An 11,536-nucleotide genomic window follows, 5' to 3' on the forward strand; every position below is an offset into this window, starting at 1 on the left:
CCCTCAAATAGTTATTTTCTGCAAGCCTGGCTGCATCTCACAATCCATTATTTACTGTATAGTTCTATCTCACTGCAATGTCAAAAGATAACCCTCTGATGATAAGGAATGGTTTACATAGAATGGTTAAAACTCACAAACATACTTCCACTGATCCTACAGTTGTTAAAGCCTTAAAATACTATACAATCATTTATTTGGGAATAGTAAGCCATGTTCCGGGTGAGGGGCAATACTTGACACACACACAATAGCTATCAATTTATTTTAAATGCTTTATATGAGATGCTGAGTTCATCAAAAGGATCATTTAAGCAAAATAACAAATAATATAAAGTTGAAGCCATTGTCATCCCATATACAACTGTATCATAATATATTTCATGCGCATTTTACACCAGAAACAAATTAATTGTGTACATGGATTATTGTGCTGGCATAAATATTAACCCCTCTAGTAGCAAACACAGGTGAGTGACAGCTGACAGAAATGGAGCCCAAATGGTTCACTGAGAAGCAAGCGGAAGGGAGGTATTTGTATGCTCTGGGGAACACAGAGTTGTGACAAAGTACAAAAATAATAAACTAAACACACAATCCCTTACCCAATTCTTTATTATTATTATTATTATTATTATTATTATTATTATTATTCACAATCAAACATTATCTTCACATGACATAATAAACAGATGCAATTAAAATAGAAAATAGAAAATAAAACATTTTCATACCATATTAAATCCATATTTTGGGATTCCTCAGATCCCTTGACTTCCTTCCATTCCCTCCCCCCAGTTCTTTTGTATTTTCTTATATTGTACATGTCTATAATTTTCTTATCTTTAAATATTTCCAATTTTAAACATTGTCCTTAATATTACAAGTGTTTTTATAACCCTGATGTTGTATTAACTTTATTACAATGCTTTTGTAAATATGCAATAAACATTTTCCATTTTATATATATATTTGTTGTCTTGATTTCTTAGTCTTCCAGTTAATTTAGCCATTTCAGCATATTCCATTACTTTAAGTTGTCAGTCTTCTTTAGTTGAGACTTGTTCTTCTTTCCAGTGTTGGGCTATAAATGTCCGCACGGCTGTTGTTGCATACATAAACAAACTTTTATATTCTTTCAGTATATCCATTCCAGTTATACTTATTAAGAAAACTTGCAGTTTTTTAACAAAGGTTATTTTAAACATTTTTTTCAATTCATTATAGATCATTTCCCAAAAACGTTTTATGACCTTACATTGCCACCACATATGATAAAATGTACCTTTTGCCTCTTTACACTTCCAACACTTACTTCCTTTTGTTTTGTACATTTCTGATAGTTTAACTGGTGTTAAAAACCATCTGTACATCATTTTCATATAATTCTCCTTAGGTGCTGTACATCCCTTACCCAATTCTCACACACATTCAGCCCAATGAGGACTCAGGATGCTGAGTAGCCTTGGAATGCTGGCTGTCAGTTAGAAATGAAAAGCAGAAGAAAGGATGTCAGGATGGAACGGTCTTCCGGAGCAGGAAAGGGTTGGCTGCTTGAAACCCAGAACAGGAAGATTCATATTAAGACGTGAGATTACACTGCAATATTCTTTTGCTGGTTTCTCCTTTGATAAATTTAAATACTGTGTGTTTGAATCAAAACTCAATAGGTTCAACTTTCAATGTGGGAAAATTAGCTGGTTTTGAACTAGCTGTATTGTTGTACTGTTGTAAAGCTGTACTGTTCCTTTATAATAAAAATGTTTCTAAAGAATGTTTTTAAATGGCTCACCACTTTCTATGTTTTCATGCAGCTAGCATAACTAGCAGTAGGACTGAACACATCAACCCTTATGGAAGATGTTTAAAGTCCTGTGAAGGAGGAGAACAGGAGAAGAAGATGACTATATGGAAATCCACAAACACTCCATCCCAGAGCCTCCAAGTGTCCCTATTTCCCAGGGACATCTCTGATTTAGAGAAGCCATCCCAGTTTCTGATTTGATTCCCGAATGTCCCACTTTTCCTTAGGATGTCCCTATTTTCATTGGAGAAATGCTGGAGGGTATTAATTTATCCAACCCGAGCCATCTGAAGGCAACCCTGTATAGGGAAGTTTTTTTAATGTTTAATGTTTTATTATGTTTTTATATATGCTTGAAACTGCTCAGAGTGGCTGTGGCAACCCAGTAAGATGTGTGGGGTATAAATAGTAAAATCATCATTATAGAATGATCAGAGAAATGTTGGTGGGTATGCCATCCATATGTAAAGGACATAACCTGCATCAACATGGTGGCCTCACTGTTGGGATTCACAGAATGCTGTGTGAGATAGTAAGTCTGCCGGCTTGAGTTTGCTAGCTGATGCAACTGGCTGATGCAATCAGCCTGCAATACTTTCTATGGAAGTGCTGAGTCAGAATGACTCAGCAGTAATGTGCTGTCAGTTGATTGGCTGCCATCAGTTTAAAAGGGAGACCTGTCAAGCAGTAAGGGGGTGGTGTAGAGGAGTGCGGTCAGAGAGAAAGAGAGGTCTTAGTATTTGCCTTAAGGTGCAGCCAAGTACTGTTTGACTGTATGAACTGCTCGTGTATTATAGCCTGTAGATATTTGTGTATATAGCTCACAATAAATATACTGCACTGCACTGAAGAACCTGGAACTCTGAGCATTTCTGCTAAAGCGCTGTGGAGAATTCATGACACTCACTTTGTTATTCACATCATTTCAATTTATATTCTACTCTGACTAGGGGCGGAAGGCACCTAGAAGCTATACATGGTGCCCTTCAGATGGTCTACAGTTCCCATCATACTTGGCACCTGATTAATGCAGTCTAAAATGGATAGGAGCTGGAGTCCTTCTGGAGGGCACCAATTTGGAGAGGGCTACTTTAAAGGAATGCAAAAAATAGGCTCTATGTGTGAAGGCTTAAAAATAATGACCAAAAAATTAACCATCAGCTAATTTTTCTCATCACTTCCTACCTCACCAATTATTATATCCTACCCTTTTATGCAGTAATTTATAAACACATACTCAGGTTGTCACACCGACACCCAACTCTCACTGCTGAAATTTGAGTCCCCCAAGGTCCCCACTGCTGGAGGGCTGCAGGTCAGTAATCCCTGATTTACAGAATAGAAATTGTATTCATACTGTCAACATAGTGGATTTTTCACCAGCCTCATCCTACTACTGTTCAAATATGGTCAGGAAAGATGACCATTTATGTACCAGATACTAAGGAAACATAGTCAAAGTGTGGGGAGGGAATCAGTCTTACAAACAGTTTATGGTATAGTTATACTGGAGACCTAGGCTGCAATCTTATACACTCTGACCTCACAAGAAGTCCCTTAAACTAAATGGGGCTCACTTCTGAGTAGACATTTATAGGACTGTGTTTGTCATGGCTAAAATGGCCGCTGTTTCTTTAATGCGAATAAAGCTGGGTCAGCATGACTCAGTGGCCTGCACCAAGTTGTATACAGTGGTGCCCCACAAGACGAACGCCTTGCAAGATGGAAAACCCGCTATACGAAAGGGTTTTCCGTTTTGGAGGTGCTTCGCAAAACGAATTTCCCTATGGGCTTCCTTCGCAAGACGAAAGCCTATAGGGAAATCTCCGGGACAGCGCAGCGCATCTTCCCCACTGTCCTCGGACCTCCTCCGAAGGCTGGCGGTGGGGCGGAGATACCTCCTCCCGCAGCCAGCCTTCGGAAGGCTGCTCCAAAGGCTGGCGGCAGGAGGAGGTCTCTCCGCCCCACCGCCAGCCTTCGGAAGGCTGCTCCGAAGGCTGGCGGCGGGAGGAGGTCTCTCCGCCTCACCGGCAGCCTTCGGAAGGCTGCTCCGAAGGTTGGTGGCGGGAGGAGGTCTCTCCGCCCCACTGGCAGCCTTCGGAAGGCTGCTCCGAAGGCTGGCGGTGGGGCGGAGAGACCTCCTCCCGCCGCCAGCCTTCGGATGGCTGTCCTGAAGACTTGCGGTGGGAGGAGGGTTTTCCTTCCCACTGCCAACTTTCAGAATGCTGTTCTGAATGTTGGCGTGGGGAGGAAAAACCCTCCTCCCACCGCAAGCCCCGGGAACAGAGGAGAAGCGCTGCCCGCCTTCCCCTCTGTTCCCGTACCTGTACCCTTCTCCGCACCGCCAGCCTGGCAAGCGGTCTCCATAGGAACGCATTAATTGATTTTCAATGCATTCCTATGGGAAACCGTGCTTCGCAAGACGAAAAACTCGCAAGAAGAAAAAACTTGCGGAACGAATTAATTTCGTCTTGCGAGGCACCACTGTATATAGAGTGAGAAATGTTAGTTTGCTGAGGCTGGTGTTTGGGTTGGTTGGTTGGTTAGTGCTGGTGTGTATAGTTATTCAGTCGTGTTTTGCACAAAGACTTTTAAGAATAAAACTCTGCAAGGATATTCTCATGGACTCTTTTATGCAGACAAGGGTCCGAGGACCAGGCTGAAGAGACAAAGGGAGGTCAGAACCCTTTCCTTCTTTTTTTCTTTTTTCTTTTTTTGCTTTTTACAAACACTGACAGGTTGTGGGCCCAGTGTTTCTGAGCATGTGCAGAGTGCAGAACGACTGACCGCATCTGAGCAGGGAGCTGGTGAGTTCTGGTGGTGTATGGAGCCAGTGGCTGTGCGTTGGAGCAGTTGGTGGCAAGCTGTAACTGTCTGCAGTGACGCTGGAGCGGCTAGGATCTGAGGATCAAGAAAGCACTCAGCGTCGGCTACTGGAACAGTTTGAACTGCTAGAGGACTACAGTAGGCGACTCACAGAGCGGCTACACCAGTTGCAGAGCCAGGCGGGACCTGAGGGTCAACAGAGGCAGCAGCTAGAACCCGGTGAGTGCCATCCAGGACCATCCAGTGGGACTCTAAAGAGAGAGTCAGGAGAGATTGCTGGAGACCCCACAGAAGAGGCTCAGCAAGCACCAGCAGAGATGGCAGATTTCCAGTCTTCCCAAGTTATGAATATTGGGGGAGGCATCCCTTTTGAACTTCTCTCAGAGAGCAACTGGCTGAGTTGGTCAATTAAAATGCAGCAGTTGTTAAGGAGAGATGGACTATGGGACTGTGTTGAAACTGAGGTTTTGAGACGGGACTCTGCTGAGAAAAAACGGCTGGATGAAAGGGCTCGTGCCCAAAATATGCTGTATTTGAGCAACTCTCAGTTATTGCATGTAGCAAATGCCAGCACAGCGTTTGAGTGCTGGAATTTATTAAGGGCAATGCATATCAGAGAAACTGCTGGAACTATAATTTCTCTGACCAGAAGGCTGTTCAGGACTGTTATGAAAGAAGGTGAGAGTTTGGCAACTAATCTTCAAATGCTGAAATCTCTGTTACTTCAACTACAACAGAGAGGTAAACGTTATGATGAGACTGACCAAACATACATTATCCTTTCAAGTTTGCCTGAAAGCTGGTTGCCTGTGGTTAACAGCATGGAGAGTATGCATCCCCGAGATCTGACCCTTGAGTATGTGGTTGGAAGATTGACCGAAGAAGCAGAAAGAAGGTCAGATAGACAGGCTGAACTCCAAGAGCGGAGGAGTTACAGCCGAGGGGGCCAGCAGCAGAATCTGCCAATGGAGCAACGGCAAGGTTTGGACTTGGCCATGGCAGTGAGGAGGTGCTATAGATGCAACCAACCCGGGCATCTCCAACGTCAATGCAGGGCAAGACTTCCAGGAGACGACATGGAGCAGAGACAGCAGTCTACGCAGAAACGTAAGCAGAAGGGGTTCTCTTCAGGGAAGAAGAACACGCATTCTGCTCAGTTTGTGTCTCCATTTTCTTGAGAGGAGAGGAAGATACCTCGAGGAACATGGTTGCTGGACTCTGGCAGCAGCAGGATTATCTGCAACAGTCGGGAGGACTATAAGACCCTGGAGAAGCCAACCGATGGAAAATACTCAATCTATCTTGCTGATGGTAGTAGAAGCAAGATTGATGGCCAGGGAACATGTTTCCTGCAGTGCTTAAACACCATTCTACCAGAGACTCTGTTTGTCAGCAGTTAGGACTATTGTTTACTGTCTGTAAGCTGTTTGATTAAAGCAGGGTATAGTGTTAGCTTCACAGAGGATGGTTGTCTGATAAAGAATGGAACTCAGGTATGTGGCCGTGCAAAGTTGGAAAATGGGTTATATGTAATGCAGGACAAGCCTGTTAAAGCAGCTCAGGTGGTTCAGGATAATTTGCCAGTTCATAAGGGGTGTGTACATGAACTGCACAGAAAACTAGGTCACACCAATTTCCGTGTGCTTTCAGAGATGCAAAAGGTGTGCAAGAACCTAAAAGTAAATAGCTGTAACTGTTTCCTAGATTGCAATGTATGTAAAATGGCCAAATCTAAGAGGAAGCCTGTGGCTTCTAAAAGTGACAGAGTATCTAAAGAGGTTTTAGAACTTGTCCATTGTGACGTGATAGGCCCTTTTCCACAGAAGACTGAAGGGGGCGCCAGATATGCTTTTCTGGTAATAGATGATAAATCACGTTTTAGTTGGTTGTTTTTGTTAAAGCAGAAATCTGAGTGTTTCCCCACATTCAGAGAATGGGTTGCCCAAGCTGAAAAGCTTTTCGCTCGCCCTGTTGTGCAGTTGCAAACAGATCGGGGCGGAGAATTTCTGAACAAACAATTTGGGGCATGGTGGCGACGTAAGGGGATCACTGGTTGACTAACCCTTATAGCCCTGCTGAAAATGGTCTGTGTGAAAGACGTGGGGCTGTAATACAGTCAGTAAAGGACTGCCTGCTAGTGGATGCAGGATTGGGTCACAACCATAGGCTGTGGGGCGAGGCTTTTCTGACAGCGAACTTTTTGATTAATAGAACCTGGTCAAGCTCTATAAAAGATATTCCCTATCGTGTGTTGTTTGGGAAAGAACCAGAGTGGACAATGCTCCATAACTGGGGTGCTTGGGCACATGTAAATATCCCCAAAGCTCAGTGCCAGAAAGGGGGCGCTAGAGCGCAGAGACTGCGGTTTGTGGGATGTCGGTCCTATGACAAAGGGGGGCGTTTCAATCTACGCCCAGGACGCGTGGTTCTGTCACAAAGTGCAGACTTCGCTGACCAGGACAGATGGACTGTGATCCATGCCAACCCAGACTGACTACTGCCCCTGCAAGTAAGAGAAGAGGCTTTTTCTCAGCCATTGGCAACACAGGAGCAGAATGAGGAGGAGGCACAGATTTCCCCAAAAGACATGGCAATAGATAATACTTCTCTAGAGGAAGAGGAAGAAGAGCCAGAGATAAGGGGGGAAGAAGAAGTAGTTGTGCCTAGACGCTCCCAGCATTCAAACAAGGGCGTCCCTCCTCAGCGTTTGACCCTAGGAGGAGTGAGAGTATGCAGTGTGAGTTGTGTGGAACCACAAAGTTATAATGAAGTCTTAGACTTACCCCCTGGGGAATGTGCTTTGTGGGAACAAGCTATGAAAGAAGATATGGAATCTTTTAAACGTAACAAAGTGTTTGAGGTCATAATGCTGCCACCTGGGGGCAGAGTGGTGTCATGCAAGTGGGTTTACAAAAGGAAAACCCTTGCATCTGGGGAACCACGTTTTCGAGCCAGATTAGTAGCCAGAGGGTTCACTCAGATTAAAGGGGAGAGTTATGATGAAGTGTTTTCTCCCACTGTAAAGAGTGAAACTTTTCATTTAATGCTTTCCATTGCTGCTGTAAGACAACTAGCAGTGCACCATTTTGATGTTGATGCTGCATATCTGCATGCAAATTTAGACCATGAAGTGTTAATGAGACAACCCCCTGGGTTTGAAGAGGGGAATGGTACAGTCTGGAGTTTGAAAAAGGCTGTTTATGGTCTCAAACAAAGTGGAAGGTGTTGGAACCAGTGTTTAAATGAAGCCCTTGTAAAACTTGGTTTTAAAAGGAGTGTGGCTGATCCATGCCTGTACACCAAGGGGACAGGCAACAAATATCTAATGCTCTTAGTCTTTGTTGATGATTTGCTTGTAGCAGGGAGTTCCACAGATGAGATCCAGAAGCTCACAAGTCAACTGGAAAAGAGGTTTAAGCTTAAAGTCTTAGGGCCTGTAACCAATTACCTGGGAGTAGAAGTAAGGCAGGAAGCTGATGGAAGCTTCCTATTGAGCCAGAAAGAGAAAATTCTTCATTTAATAGAACAGTTTGGCATGGAAAACTGCAAGCCAGTTCAAACTCCCATGACACCAGATTTCCCAAAGACAGTGTGCGATGATGAGTTTGATCAGCCTGAGTTGTATCACTCAAAAATAGGATCACTGTTGTATTTAAGCCAGTGGTCAAGGCCAGACATTGCATGTGCTACAAATGTTCTGAGCCAACGTGTATCTAAACCCAGTACTGCTGATTGGTGTGCTTTGAAAAGGCTTATCAGATATCTAAAGGGGACATTAAATGTATGTTTAAAGATACCTAGTACACAAGACGAAAAACTAGAAGTATTTGTTGATGCGGACTGGGGAAGCTGTGTAGCTACCAGAAAATCTACAAGTGGAATGGTTATGATGTTTGCCAATTCCATAATTGGATGGAGATCAAAGAAACAAGGATTTGTTGCGAGCTCATCCTGTGATGGGAGCCTGTCGCTGGCATGCAATGAAATCAAGTGGTTTATACAGATACTAAAAGATCTAGATAGTAAAGTAGACTTGCCTATCCAAGTGTATGAAGATAGCCAATCATGCATTGCATTAGCAGGCTCGGAAATAATGAAATCTGCATCAAAACATATTGCTATCTGTCATGCAAATGTGAGAGATTGTGTACAGAATGGGGTAATCAAACTGGAGTACTGTCAATCACAAGATAATATTGCTGATTTGTTTACCAAGCCTTTGCCAGCAACATGCCATAATGAATTGATGACAAAACTGGGTTTATGTATATAATGTATGTATGTATGTATGTATGTATGTATGTATGTATGTATGTATGTATTGTTTCTGATGGGGGTTTTCGCATTTAAGAAACAGAAGGGGTGTCACGGCTAAAATGGCCGCTGTTTCTTTAATGTGAATAAAGCTGGGTCAGCATGACTCAGCGGCCTGCACCAAGTTGTATATATAGAGTGAGAAATGTTAGTTTGCTGAGGCTGGTGTTTGGGTTGGTTAGTGCTGGTGTATATAGTTATTCAGTCGTGTTTTGCACAAATAATTTTAAGAATAAAACTCTGCAAGGATATTCTCATGGACTCTTTTATGCAGACAAGGGTCCGAGGACCAGGCTGAAGAGACAAAGGGAGGTCAGAACCCTTTCCTTCTTTTTTTCTTTTTTCTTTTTTTGCTTTTTACAAACACTGACCGTGTTGGTAAAGGTTAAAAGGCTAGTGCACCATTACTTAAGTTAACCTTCCTGTCCCCACTCTGTAACTAACGTAATTATACTCAGTTTAATCACAAACTTAATTATACCTTACTTAGCCTTTGAATGTCACTAACTCCCTAGAGCTTGATAGAGCAAAGAAATATATACCATATCCACATATGCACAAATGCATTTCTGGCTGTTATACAAGTCAGAATTGTGTGTGTGTGTACTTTATATTTAGCTAAGTAAAAGAAATAAAATGATTGCCTATATAAAGTTAGGAAAAATGCTTAATATGGGAGCTATTCTCAAGGAATACAAACTTGCTACCTGTTTCCATCTTGAGAGTAAACAGTCTCCCTACCCTCAAATAGTCACAACAGAGTGGTGCAGGCTTTCAACAAAAATAAGCAGTGAATCCAATGCAATTTTCACAACTTGTACAATATATAAAATTAGAATCTTTTGTACTGTGAATAAAAAGATGATGCTGGAAAGATAAGGGAGAATTAAAAAGGTATTTTTACACCATTACAGGTGACAACATGTAATTGACTTGTTGCTCTGTTTTGTTCAACTGTTATGCCTGTCATCAGTGACTTACAAAATTAATTAGCTTCTATTTGTGCCTCTCCTGAATGCTGTGGGAAACGAATAAGTGTAAACACATCCACACTTGACAGTACGTGTCTAATATGAACATTGCCAAGGCTCTGGACATGGAGTAGATGATATGTGCTCCCATTATGACAGAGGTATGAATAGCCTACGAAACAGTATCTGCTATCTTTAGCCCTCTCTTTTTTTGAACATTTTGAATTATGTCTCTCCCAAGTACATATGAACTTAAAAACAATGGTTGGGATTCAAATAAATTGTATTGAAAGCAGATCCATTGAAATTAATTAGTTAAAGCTATGGTTTTCCCAGTAGTGATGTATGGAAGTGAGAGCTGGACCATAAAGAAGGCTGATCGCCGAAGAATTGATGCTTTTGAATTATGGTGCTGGAGGAGACTCTTGAGAGTCCCATGGACTGCAAGAAGATCAAACTTCTCAATTCTTAATGAAATCAGCCCTGAGTGGTCACTGGAAGGACAGATCCTGAAGCTGAGGCTCCAATACTTTGGCCACCTCATGAGAAGAGAAGACTCCCTGGAAAAGACCCTGATGTTGGGAAAGATGGAGGGGGCAAGGAGAAGGTGATGACAGAGGACAAGATGGTGGGACAGTCTTCTTGAAGCTACCAGCATGAGTTTGACCAAGCTGTGGGAGGCAGTGGAAGACAGGAGTTCCTGGCGTGCTCTGGTCCATGGGATCACGAAGAGTCAGACACGACTAAATGACTAAACAACAAAAGGGCACATATACATTTCCTTTTGTCCCGTGATTTCAAATCATGGGTTTGAGAGGGGGCATTTTTGGGTCCATCCACTTTCCCAGGGAAAACCCACTGTTCCTGGCTGAATCAGAACAAATGCCAGCTGGGTTTTCTGCAGATTGACATTTGGTTTGATTCAGCAGTAAACAGTGGGTTTTCCCAGGGAAAGTGGCAGGACAAAATAAAAAACCTCTCAGGCTTGTGACTTGAAATCACAGAGGAAAATGGAAGAGTGGGTGGACCCAAAGTTGGGTCCATTAGTTACAATGAGTCTACTTGAGTAAACTTAGTTAATAACACCCAATGTGAAAAATTACATATGTATTTATATTTATTTGAATAATCATTTGAAAGCTACTGCTATTATTGCAACACAAATACAGGAGATTAACACAGTGTCAGAAGTAAGTCCCATTGGGCCTACTCTCCCTTGTAATTGTATTTAACATTGCGGCCCAAGTGACAAATTCTTATATCAGCATGTCCAAATTGAGGGGCTAAAGTAGGCATCCCCAACCTTTGGCCCTCCAGATGTTTTGGACTACAATTCCCATCATCTCTGACCACTGGTCCTGCTAGCTAGGGATCATGGGAGTTGTAGGCCAAAACATCTGGAGGGCCGCAGGTTGGGGATGCCTGAGCTAAAGCAACTAATGCGCACAAGAACTTCCATCCTTATATAGGGACTTCCCCAAATTTCACTTTGGCCAAAAGCTATTCTAGAGAGTCTCTCCCCCCCCCCAAAAAAAAATAACCTTAAGGAGCAGCTTGGAAGCTTGGGCTGGGGAATGAAAGGGTAGTAGATGATGGAACTTGTAAAATGCAAAAGTCTCTT

The sequence above is a fragment of the Podarcis erhardii genome (assembly GCF_964252035.2).
Source record: "Podarcis erhardii genome assembly, chromosome: 8".
Lineage (NCBI taxonomy): Eukaryota > Metazoa > Chordata > Lepidosauria > Squamata > Lacertidae > Podarcis > Podarcis erhardii.